Raw genomic sequence first — 13,578 nt, 5'->3', positions numbered from 1 at the left:
TTGCCGTGAAGGAGTTCCGAGTAGAGCGCTTGCTTTGGGAGTCTTGTGTCTGGCATGCGAACAGTTTGGCCTGCCCAGCGGAGCTGATCAAGTGTGGTCAGTGCTTCAATGCTGGGGATGCTGGCCTGGTCGAGGACGCTAAAGTTGGTGCGTCTGTCCTCCTAGGGGATTTATAGGATCCTGTGGAGACATCGTTGGTGGTATTTCTCCAGTGACTTGAGGTGTTTACTGTACATGGTCCATGCTCTGAGCCATACAGGAGGACGCTGTAGACCATGAACTTGGTGGCAAATTTGAGGGCCTGGTCTTCAAAAACTCTTTTCCTCAGGTGGCCGAAGGCTGCACTGGCGCACTGGAGGCGTTGTTGAATCTTGTCGTCAATGTCTGCTCTTCTTGATAAGAGGCTCCCGAGGTATGGAAATGGTCCACGTTGTCCAGGACTGAGCCGTGGATCTTGATGACTGGGGGGGCAGTGCTGTGCAGAGAGGACAGGCTGGTGGAGGACCTTTGTCTTACGGATGTTTAGTGTAAAGCCCATGCTTTCATACATCTCAGTAAATATGTCCTCCCTCAAGCAACTCTGTCAGAAGCAGATGCACCTCGATTCTGCTTGTGCACTTCCAAGTCATTTATTTTAAAAAGATTAATTCTCAAGATGTTGGCATCATTGGCGAAGCCGGCATTTAATTTTCATCCCTAGTTGCCCACAGAAAGTGGTGGTGGGGCCTTCTTCTTGAACCGTTGGTAGAGATCTGATACAACTGAATGATTTGCTCGACCACTTCAGAGGACAAGTGTCAACCACAATGGTGTGGGACTAGAGACACATATCGATCAGATTGTGTAAGGGTGGCAGGTTTCCTTCCCTGAAGGACATTAGTGAACCAGCTGGGTTTTTACAACAATCCAACAGCTTCCTGGTCACTTTTACTAATACCAGTTTTTTATTTCCAGATTTAAAAAAAAACTGAATTTAAATTCTCAAACTGAATTCAAATCAAACAGGATTTGAATTCAGACTCTCCTAGATTATTAGAGGGAACATTTGCCCTGCGCCCCGATTGGGGCCGGTAACCTGCTCGGGGCAGTACTTTCTGCGCCCGCCGCGGAGGTCCCGCCCCAGCCACGGAATTGGCCTTACCGTCCCTCAGAGGAAGTGGAGTGCAATCTCGCGTGCTGCACTTCCTCTAGGGGTGGATCCAACGGCGCTAATGGGGTGCGATTGGCAGCGCTATGTGGATGCTCCGATTAGTGCTCACAGGTTTCAATGCCCCTCCTCTTCGCTTAAAGGGGAGGGCCGCTGCACCCGCTGCACGGTATCTGGTGGCCTCCACTGGACGGCCAGGGCAGTATGGTGTCGGACCTGCCGCCTGGCACCTATAACCGAGTGTCGGGCTGCACGATGGCGGCCCTGGCCATGCAAGGAGCACAAGAATTGGAGCTAACTCGGCAAAACCACCAAGATGGCGACGTGGGTCGCTCACTGTGATATATTCTTTACGACATCACAAACACATTGCACACAAGATAGCTCTACAGAAACTTGTCATCATGTCACTTGTCACATGACTTTTATTGTATATACGCCAGCAGTTGCATTACCACAGTAGTCCACTAGGTGGAGCAGTAGTCTACTAGATGGAGTTCTATTACACTCGTGACCTCCCCTTGAATTTCCGCTCCATGAGTGGATGTCAACCCGGTCCGCGACCTGTGACGCTGACACTGACTCCCACTTGCACCAGCCTCGCGGGGCAATATCCACTGGAGGGCGGAAAGGGTGCAGTGTGTGACGCTAAGGGGTCATGGTTGTGCGGTGGCCCCGGTCGATTTCCCGGTAGCTGGTAGTGCCCACCGTCCCCAACCCCCCCCCGCCGCCCCCCCCCCCCCAACCCGGGTGAAAAATGTTTTGTGCCCAGTTAGCGCCCTCCGGAGGCGCTAATGGGCATTGCAAAAAGGGACAATTTCGATCACTTAGTCCTGGTCTCTGGATTACTATTGCAGGCATGCAGCCACAACAATACAATAGCCTACTTATTGCCAGTGAAGCAATTTGAGGTGGCTTTGAGAAATGGAATAAGGTGAATATAGAAAGTCTTTCCTTTCTCACACCTCGGTGAAAAAATTGGTGTGCATTGCGTCCAGTATGCGAGCATAAAATGAGTGCAAAGCACACCAATGTAACGGTGGGACGGCCTGTGCCATTTTTGAGGCGTCCCGAGTGGACATCTAAAACAGGTGTCAGGCCCCTTAAATATGTTAAAGATCCCTTCTACACAATTTGTTCCCGATGAGCGTGGCAGTTCCTCAGAATTCCTTAGTGCCCCTAAAAATTACATTTTAAATATATTTAGAAAAGACAACGTTCTGTAGAACCAGGAAGAGCACGATGGCTCCCCTCCACACCACGGTGTGGCACTCAGGCTCAGCCCACTCTTGACTGACATGTCCCCCATCCCAGAACTTACCCGAGGGCCGCTGGTGGGGGCCCGAAATTCATTTTCTCATGGGGCCTGCGGAGGGACAAACACGCCCACAGCTGTCCTAGATGTAAATGAGGCTTGCGTTCATTCCAAAATTAGGCCTCGGACCCCATATCTGTTCGCGGACGCAGTGAGTCGAGGCCCAAAAGTGGGCACAGACTAATTTCTACCCCGGTGTTATTTGACTATTGATTGCTCTGACAGTAAAATGCAGGCTACCTTTATCTTCATTCCTGAGGTAATTTCTTTCCATTCATCTACCCTTCCCTAAGTGACTTTGCTCATCAACAAGTACGACTACTCCATAAAGATTAGATACCTGATTGCTTTCTTTGCTTTGAAGGTGTCAAGGACAGGCCAAATGACAGCCTGAACACACAGCCTGCGGGAGAACTTCCTGGAGGAAGGCACTGGAGGAGAATTAATGTGTTTGCCCTGGTTGTAAATGGCGGCTGATGCTGAACATTAGCGCAGTGACTGACAGCAGCAAAGGGAGAGATGAGAGCAGGCGAGTGCTGTACAAAGTCCCCATCTAACAGATGTGACTCGGGCTGCTTCGAAGAAATTTGTCTGCAGGACTACTTCCTTGCACAATCCGAGAGGGATGTTTACACGTCTTAATTATCCCCTTCAACAACCCATTGTATTTTCAAGGATTAGTCTGTTTACTTTAGCTTTCTAATGGCCCGCACCTTTAAAGCTGGAAAGATGTAGGCCCCGATATTTAGCGGAGCTGCCTGTCAGCAGCTGGGAAACCTGGAAATGCCAGGAACCCGGAGGTCCTGCCGAATTTAACGGCAGTAACTTATTAGAATTTTAAAAATGAGTTTCCCGCTCGGCAGCCGGCCAGATTAAAGGCTAGCCAGCTGACGGGTGGGAAAACCTGCAAGCACAAGGCATCAGCCAAGGCTCGGAGTGTGGTAGATATTGTGGAGAAAGGGCTGGAGGCAGTATGCCAGACATGGAGAGAAGGATTCCTGGGGAGGGCGAGATCACCGGGGGGGTGGGGGGGCACGGGGTAAGAACTCCGAGGGGCGAGACGGAATGTCGGAGGGGGAGGGCGGGGGCGGGTAAGAACGCCCCTTAAGCTCCTCTTGGCTCATAAGCACTGCTGGTAAAGCATTTATCTGCTGGATCTGGCAGATCTCACCTCCCTTCGACTTGCGGGTTTGCCGAGCCCTGGGAAACTCGGTCTACAGCCGTTAAATACAAATTAATGGCACAATCTGAGGCATGCAGCCACATTTAAATATTATAATTATCGACCCACCACGCCACATCGGGTTACCTGATAGACCCCACGGTTAGACAGGAATTAGGTGCAATCACAGCGGGTTGTGGTCAGATTTCCCATTTTTTCAATTTTAACACTCCCTGACCGTCTCCCGCCTGTCATGGGGGGGATTAAAATAACCTCCATAGTCAACTGAAAAGAGTCCTTTTTTCCCCCAAAGTTCTTCCTTCTTCTCCTAAAGGAGCCAGTTGTTATCCAATATCCAGTCTTTGATAAGCCAAAATTTCCTCCAGCTAAACATGGTATGACCAAAGCTATCGGCCCTGATTTTATCCGATGTGAGGGGTCTGGGTGAGCGATGTGCCTGTACTAATAACTCCTCATGTGGCTCGGTGTCAATTCTTGATTGATTGCACTCCTGTGAAGTGCCTTGGGACGTTTTACTACGTTAAAGGCGCTATATAAATGCAAGTTTCTGTGAGGCCCAGAGCGCTTTTAATTCCCGGGCCTCATTTCCATGTCTAGGCCCGACAAGAATCACTGACTGGCCAGTGGCCATCAGCTGAAATTCGGGTGGCAGGAGGCCACCGCCGGGAACCCACAAAGCGTTCCCCAGCAGTCAGGTAAGTGGTGAGGGCGGGCACCTGGAGGAGCACTCCCGCACCTCCTGGCCCACAAGGAGATTTAAACTCATCTCTTCTAGCCCTCGATCCAGTTTCAGGCAGGTTTTGCCTGGCAAGGAAGTTATCACTGCTCCCCCGCTCAGGCCTCAGGTTAAAATAGCAGATCGGGCCTCAGAGAGTTGTTAACCTGTGGAATTCCCTACCGCAGAGAGTTGTTGATGCCAGTTCATTGGATATATTCAAGAGGGAGTTAGATATGGCCCTTACGGCTAAAGGTATCAAGGGGTATGGGGAGAAAGCAGAAAAGGGGTACTGAGGTGAATGATCAGCCATGATCTTATTGAATGTTGGTGCAGGCTCGAAGGGCCGAATGGCCTACTCCTGCACCTATTTTCTATGTTTCTATGATTACATCATATGAACCCGACCTGCATATTTAAAAAGTATCCCGTGGCTTGAGGAGTGCGTTAAATTTAAAATTGTAGTCTCGGTCAGATCGGAACAGGAAATGTGTGGGTAAGTCCCCCATTCAATTTTCACTGCCCCAACTTGGTTTCTGATAGGCGGCAGGGGGAGTCGGCGGGGGGAGGGAGTGAGGGGAGAGTTACAATCGGGGCACAAACTCCGTCCCCTCACCACTGATTCCATCCCCCTCCCAAGTCACGGTCACAGGCACAACCAGACCGTTTGCAGCCTGAGCTGAGTTGCCAACCCTGTATCATTTTCATCACAAGGAACGCCTACTTCCACCTCTAACTTCACCTGCCTTGGACCTCCCTACATCTATAACTGCTCCAGATCTACAGCCACCTTGAACTTTCTGTTCCTTCGATATGGGCCTTTTGTGCACCACCATTAGCAACAGTGCTTTCAGCTGCCGAGGCCCCATGATCTGGAATTCCCTCCTGAAACTTCTCTATCTCTCCACACCCCTCTTCTACTTTAAGACTCTCCCTAAAACCTGCCTCTTTGACCAAGTTTTTGGTTACCTCTCCTAATGTCTCCCTCTTTGGCTTTGGGTTCATGCTTTCCTTATGCCTCTGTAAAGCACTTTGGAACATTCGACAAGAAATTGTGAAGCTCCCCATTTGGGGCAATAACTTTTGCAGGAGCAGAAAAATATTGCCCCTGAGAGCGCTAAAGGGAGCGAGAGAGGTGGTAGCGGTAGAGAGCTGCACAATGTTCCGTGCAGCACTGCCGGTCTAACAGGCTCCTTCCCTCCCTTAAAGGGAAGGGTCCATGCTGCAATCATTGGAGGCTAAGGCTGGGAATGGTCGTAGACTGCACCTGCGATACAATCAGAGCAGCCCCAAACATTCCAAGAGAGTGCGTGGCTGATCAATTGCGGGCTGCAAAAAAAATCAAAATAAAGCATACTGGGGACATTATTACTTTTTTGGCCTTCCTGACCACCTCGGCCTTTAATTAGCACTCCCCAAGCAGCTAGCCAAGGCGACAATGCCTCCTGCAGCTGCCATTGTTGACGCCCGGCGATACTGCAGGGAGCGGAAGCTAATTTTACATTCGGGGTGATAATGGGGCGCTGCGCACCGGATGACATCACGATCTTCGGGACACAGTAGATCGAGACAGTAAATTTTAGCACCAGCGCCAACCCACCATGGAAGTTCACAGGCATCGGTGATTTTGCCACACCCGATCGGTAAGCCCTTAGTGCCCTGTTATCGCCACCCGGAGGTGCTAACGGGAGGCGCAAAGGAGGCCCATTTCTCCCGTTAAAGGTGAAAGTTGTTGTTGGCGATTACTGGGGTGTAGTTCCACAGACACCATCTGGCTTATGATGCATCAAATGGCCATGCCGCGTGTGTGAACCTAAATAATGAGAGTTGTGAGGATACTAGACGAATAGAAAAAAAGAAGGACTTGCACTTATATGATCTTATAAGACCTCAGGACGTCACAGCTAACAAAGTACTTTTTGAGTGTAGTCACTATTGTAATGTAGGAAATAGCTGCATTTTGCTGCTTTACACGCAGCAAACTCCACAAACAGCAATGATGACCAGATAATCTGTTGGTTGAGAGATAAATGTTGACCAGGACACCGGGGAAAACAGTCCTGCTCTTCTTCGAAATGGCTCCATAGGATCTTTTCCGTCCACCTGAGGGGCAGACAGGGTCTGGGTTTAACATCTCATCTGCAAGATGGCACGTTCGATAGTGCAGCACTCCCGCAGCACTACCTACATTTGTGCTCAAGTTTCTGGCGTGGAACTTGAACCCACAACCATTCTCATATCCGGGTTGAGTGCTACCACTGAGCCACAGCTCCTTGCCTGATGTCACACGATTTATCGACCGAGAAATAGAGAGTGATGACATTTACACATTTTCCAAATTTTTGGCAGAACAATAAAGGTTAGGAATTCTGATCAGTGCAGCTCATGTACAAACCTTCAGTGCGGTCACGCCACATTCTTATTGTGCGATTCCACACTAGCATGAACACCTTTAATAACAGTTCAGTTGCTCGGCATCACCAAGTACAGAGTTAAAATAAGATGCAATCTCTATTAAAACTACAACATTACAAATCGCAATTCGTCTTCTCTGAACATGGTTTTATGGGCCGGGGAAGGGTGTATGTTGGAGGGAGGGCAAATTGGGAACATTTTTGAACTTTTTCCAAGTAAAGGCCTGGGTCGCTGACAGAGTTTAATGAGTAAATTCCTTTACGATATGATTTCCTCAACATTCCTGGCTGGTGCAGACTAAATATTTGACACATTGGAAAATATTCTGTATTTGAGAGAGTGGAATTGAACAGTCTATTGTCCCTTTCTAATGGTCTGCTCCATGTGTATTGCTGCACAAACAGATCCAGCAATAGGCCATTGTTATGGTGCTGTCAGCTGAAGCTTGAGAGGTACTCTCACTTCTGCTGTTAGAAGGTTGTGGATTCAAGTCCCACTCCAGAGACTTGAGCACATAATCTAGGCTGATTCTCTAGTGCAATTCTGAGGGAACAGTGCATTGTCGGTGGTGCCGTCTTTCGAATAAAGAAACAATTCAATCCAATGAGCTATGAGGACTTTTTCCTATGCTAAGAGCACAATATAAGTCATAGAATCGTTCAGCAGAGGCTATCTGGCCTGTGCTGGCTCTTTGAAAGAGCTATCCAATTAGACACATTCCTCTGCTCTTTCCCCATAGTCCTGCAAATGTTTTCTTTTCAAATATATATCCTATTCCCTTTTGACAGTTAATATTGAATCTGCTTCCACCACCCTTTCAGGCATTTCTTCTCATCTTCCCTTTGGTTCTTTTGCCAATTATCTTAAATCTGTGTCACCAAGCAACGGGCCCAAGGACAATTCCACCATGGGTTCTAAAAGTAACCCAAAAAATGTCCTCCAGACGGATGCCTCTAGCATAGCATGACATAATTCCTCCTCCATCTCTCCTCCCAACTCCTGTCTGAGGCTGAACCAGAGTGTACGCAACCTTGGTGTTATATTTGACCTGGAAATGAGCTTTTGACCACATATCCGTAGTATAACTAAGATTGCCCTTTTCCACCTCCGTAACATCGCCCATCTCCGCCCTTGCCTCAGCTCATCCGCTGCTGAAGCCTTTATCCATGCGTTTGTTATCTCTAGACTTGACTATTCCAATGCACTCCTGGCTGGCCTCCCACATTCTATCCAATGTAAACTAGAGGTCATCCAAAACTCGGCTGCCCGTGTCCTCACCAAGTCCTGCTCACCCATCACCCCTTTGCTCGCTAACCTACATTGGCTTCTGGTTAAGCAACATCTCGATTTCAAAATTCTCATCCTTACTTTCAAGTCATTCCATGGCCTTGTCCCTCCCTATCTCTGTAATCTCCTCCAACCCCACAATCCCCCGAGATGTCTATGCTCCTCTAATTCTACCCTCCTGAGCATCCCTGATTATAATCACTTAATCATTGGTGGCTGTGCCTTCTGTTGCCTCGGCCTCAAGCTCTGGAATTCCCTGCCTAAACTTCTCTACCTCTTTCCTCTTCAAGATGCTCCTTAAAAGATACCTCATGACCAAGCTTTTGGTCACCTACTTATGCGGCTCTATGTCAAATTTTTATCTCCTAATACTCCTGTGAAGCACCTTGGGATGTTTCACTAGTTTAAAGGTGCTATATAAATACAAGTTGTTGTTGATGTTCATTGGATGTTTGTTATATTAGTGCTACTAAATAAATGCAAACAGTTGTTATCCCAGTGACATTAGTGTTGATTACTCCACACACAGGCAAAATAAACAGGAAAATTTCTTCTTTCCTCTCCCCGCTCGGAACGGTAATTAAATCTATTCGGGGTTTATGCCCTGTCAACACGGGAATTAATTGGTGGCTGCTCTCTGTGAACCCTAGGTACATGGGCCGAAATATTGTGAATCAGTTAACAAGTTTAATGAATAACAGCATTCTTCTGCTATAGTGGCAAAAGTGACGACAGCACGAAAAAGAAATTATAGGCAAGGTGAAGATTAAAATGCCATTCATGTATTAAACTTCCTTCTCTGATCGTTTCATTCTTCTGTATTGCTCAGTGTAAATATAATCCATTTTTTGCACTCTGTGTGGCCTCTGAAAATATACGATAACACCTACTGAGGAATGTCCCTACGGCTTTAACCCTTCCCCATCCAGCGTTGACAACATGAGGGGTCATTTTAACTTTGGGCTATGACTTCAATGGAAATGAAAATCGGGAGAGATGTCGATTCGCTATCGCCTGTTTTCCACGATCGGTCAAAGTCAAAATCACCCTCAATGTGAGCCATAAAAGTTAAAAAAATTGAACAGAAACCCAAAGATGAAGGCCTGTTGCACAGGACAACACAAAGGTGGAAAGCAGTCAGTGAAAAGGTGGGACAAATCAGGAAGGCGGGGTTGGGTGCCATTCCTCAAATTCCTCAAGTTCCGATGCCCTGCAGCACTGATCCTGCTGGATGCGGTGGTGCAGGTGTTACATTACTGGACTATTAATCCAGAGAATCTGAGTTCAAATTCCACCATGGCAGTATGAGAAATCTGGAAATAAAAAGCTGGTATCAGTAAAAGTGACCATAAAGTGTCGGATTGTCATTAAAACCCAAGGCTTACCACCCATCCACAACCATTACCCTCAGCTGCCTGAGCAAGGAGACCGATCTAAAAAAACACTTTTTTAAATCATAGGTCTTCGGAGTTCCAGGCTACTTCCTACCCTGGAGCCCAACTTTCGGGCCTTTCTTCGCCCCGGGCATATATTTGGCTAATGAAGTTCAATACAAATTTTAATAGGAAGAATAGGGAGGTCACTTATTACTTGGAAGGTGCAAGTCTAGGTGGGGTAGAGGAAAAAGAAATCTTGGAGTACAAATACACAAATCAATAAAAGTGGCGACACAGGTTAGCAAGGCCAGAAAAAAGCAAACCAATCACTAGGGTTTACTTCTAATGGTATAGAATTGAAAAGTAGGGAAGATATGCTAAAGCTGTATCGAACCTCGGTTAGACCACACATAGATTCCTGCGTACAGTTCTGGTCGCCTTATTATAAAAAGGATATAGAGGCACTGGAGAGGATGCAGAGAAGATTTACAAGGATGATACCAGAAATGCGAGGGTATACACATCAGGAAAGGATGAACAGGTGGATTTCTTTTCTCTTGAAAAAAAGCTGAGGGGTGACCTAATAGAGGTCTTTAAAATTATGAAAGGTTTTGATAGAGTATATACAGAGAGAACATAAGAAATAGGAGTAGGAAAAGGCCCCCTGAGCCTGCTCCGCCATTCAATAAGATCATGGCTGATCTGATCTTGGCCTCAACTCCACTTCCCTGCCCGCTCCCCATAATCCTTGACTTCCTTATCATTCAAAAATCTTTCTATCTCCATCTTAAATATATTCAATCACCCAGCCTCCAGATAGAGAATTCCAGAGATTCACGACCCTCTGAGAGAAGAAATTTCTCCTCATTTCTGTTTTAAATGGGTTTTAAATTATTCTGAAACTATGCCCCCTAGTTCTAGATTCCCCCACGAGGGGAAACATCCTCTCTGCATCTACCCTGTCAAGCCCCTTCAGAATCTTATACGTCTCAATAAGATCACCTCATTCTTCTAAACTCCAATGTGTATAGGCTCAAGTTGCTCAACCTTTCTTCATAAGACAACCTCTTCAGGAATCAACATTGTGAACCTTCTCTGAACTGTCTCCAATGCAAGTATATCCCTCCTTAAATAAGACCAAAACTGTACGCAGTACTCCAGGGTTGGTCTCACCAATTCCCTGCACAGTTATAGCAGGACTTCCAGTCCAGTTCCTGTAATTGGCCAGTCAGCCTAACCTCGGTGGTAGAAAAATTATTGGAAAAAATTCTGAAGGACAGGATAAATCTTCATTTAGAAAGACACGGATTAATCAAGGACAGTGAGCACGGATTTGTTAAGGGAAGGTCGTGTCTGACTCATTTGATTGAATTTTTTGAGGAGGTAACAAGGAGGGTCGATGAGGGTAGTGGGTTTGATGTAGTGTATATGGATTTTAGCAAGGCTTTTGATAAGGTTCCACATGGCAGACTGGTCACGAAAGTAAAAGCCCATGGGATCCAGGGCAAAGTGGCAAGTTGGATCCAAAATTGGTTCAAAGGCAGGAAGCAGAGGGTAATGGTTGATGGGTGTTTTTGTGACTAGAAGGCTGTTTCCAGTGGAGTTCTGCAGGGCTCAGTACTAGGTCCCTTGCTTTTTGTGGTATACATCAAAGATCTGGAATTGATTATGGAGGGTATGATTAAGAAGTTTGCAGATAATACTAAAATTGGCAGTGTGGTTGATAATGAAGAAGAAAGCTGTGGACTGCAGGAAGATATCAATCAACTGATCAGGTGGGCAGAACAGTGGCAAATGGAATTTAATCTGGAGAAGTGTGAGATAATGCATTTGGGGAGGGCTAAAAAGGAAAGGGATTACACATTAACTGGTAGGACACTGAGAAGTGTAGAGGAACAAAGGGACCTTGGAGTGCATGTCCACAGATCCCTAAGGTAGCAGGCTGTAAATTTCTATGATTATATGATTCCCTACTTTTATACTCCATCCCCCTTGCAATAAAGGCTAACATTCCATTTGCCTTCCTAATTACTTGCTGTACCTGCATGCTAACTTTTTGTGTGTCATGTACAAGGACCCCCAGATCTCTCTACCTCAGCATTTTGTAATCTCTCCCCATTTAAAAACAACTTGCTTTTTTATTTTTCCTACCACAATGGATAACCTCACATTTTCCCATATTATACAATATCTGCCAATTTTTTGCCCACTCACTTAACCTATCTGTATCCCTTTGCAGATTCTTTACATCCTCTTCACACCTTGCTTTCCCACCTATCTTTGTATCATCAGCATTACACTACATTACACTTGGTCCCTTCATCCAAATCATTAGATTGTAAATAGTTGAAGCCCCAGCACTGATCTCTGTGATACCCCACTAATTACAGATTGCCAACCTGCAAATGACCCATTTATCCCAACTCTCTGTTTTCTGTTAATTAGCCAATCCTCTATCCATGCTAATATATTACCCCCAACCCCGTGAGCTTTTATCTTGTGCAGTAAACTTTTATGTGGCACCTTATCGAATGCCTTCTGGAAATCCAAACACACGACATCCACTGGTTCCCCCTTATCCACCCTGCTTGTTACATCATCAAAGAATTCCAGAAAATTTGTCAAACATGATTTTCCTTTCATAAAACCATGCTGACTCTATTATGATTTTCTAAATGTCCTGCTACTACTTCCTTAATAATGGACTCCAGCATTTTCCCATTGACAGATGTTAGGCTAACTGGTCTATAGTTTCCTGCTTTCCGCCTCCGTCCTTTCTTAAATAGAGGTGTTACATTTATGGTTTTCCAATCTGCCAGGACCTCTCCAGAATCCAGGGAATTTTGGTAGATTACAACCAATGCATCCACTATCTCTGCAGCCACTTCTTTTAAGAATGTTTCCACTTGTGGGGAAGAGCATAACTAGAGGCCATCAATATGAGATAGTCACCAAGAAATCCATTAGGAAATTCAGAAGAATCCTTTTTACCCAAAGAATGGTGAGAATGTGGAACTTGCTACCACAGGGAGTGGTTGAAGCAAATAGTATAAATGCATTTAAGGGGAGGCTAGACAAGCATATGAGGGGGAAGGGAATACAGGGTTATGCTGATAGATTTAGATGTGGAAAGACAGGAGGAGCCTCGAGTGGAGCATAAACGCCAGCATGGACTGGTTAAGCCAAATGGCCTATTTCTGTGTCGTATATCCTATGTAACATCTCATCCGAAAGACGGCACCTCCAACAGTGCAGCACTCCCTCGGTACTGCACTGGAGTGTCAGCCTAGATTTTGTGCTCAAGTCTCTGGAGTGGGATTTGAACCCACAACCGTCTAATTCCGAGGCGAGAGTGCTACCCACTGAACCATTGCTGACACCTATGGGGAAAGAGCAAGGGTGTGAGACTAATTGGCTATCTCTTAGAAAGACCTGGCACAGGCACCTTCTGTGCTGTACAATTTTATGATTCCAGCCAGGATCATAAACTCAGGGGATAAGGAATTTGATCGGGGCGAGCCGAATCTGCGGGTTTTGAAAACCCAAGCGTGTGTGTCACACAACTACTACCCCATCTTCTCTCCTGATCTTTTCAACCTTGGTGGTTCCAGCAGTATAGATCTTGGCTCTGCACCTAAATTAAGCATTTGTAGCATATTTTCTTCCAGAACTGACACTTCTTCTGGCTCTATCTCATCCATATTGCATACTTGGACAACAAGGAAAAATAAACATAAAATTTCATGAAGAATTGCCAGTTTCTGTGCCAGCGAAGACTCATCATGTGTGTCAATACCAAATGTCTGGAAGGAGCAACCTCGAAGTAATGGAGGTGATTTACCATCATTGACAATGTCAGAACCACCCTTCCAGATTGACAAACGTGGTGATATCTGGCTCCCTCGATGACATGACATAACCCTGATGACCTATATTTCATCTCCGATCCAGAGAACATGCTGCCATTCATACAGCTTCACTGAAAGCAGCTTAATTAACAGCACTGTATGATCTCCTGTTCAGTGAGTTGGGTTCGCTGCTAGTTCAAATTGTAGGCTTTTGCAACTGCCAAGTTCACAAGGACCTTGCAAGAAATAATCCATATTGAGTAAAAGAGACAATTCACCTTTTTTACTGACA

This window comes from Pristiophorus japonicus, chromosome 1 (assembly GCF_044704955.1).
Source record: "Pristiophorus japonicus isolate sPriJap1 chromosome 1, sPriJap1.hap1, whole genome shotgun sequence".
NCBI classification, from domain to species: domain Eukaryota; kingdom Metazoa; phylum Chordata; class Chondrichthyes; family Pristiophoridae; genus Pristiophorus; species Pristiophorus japonicus.
Note: the sequence above shows the minus strand (reverse complement) of the source record.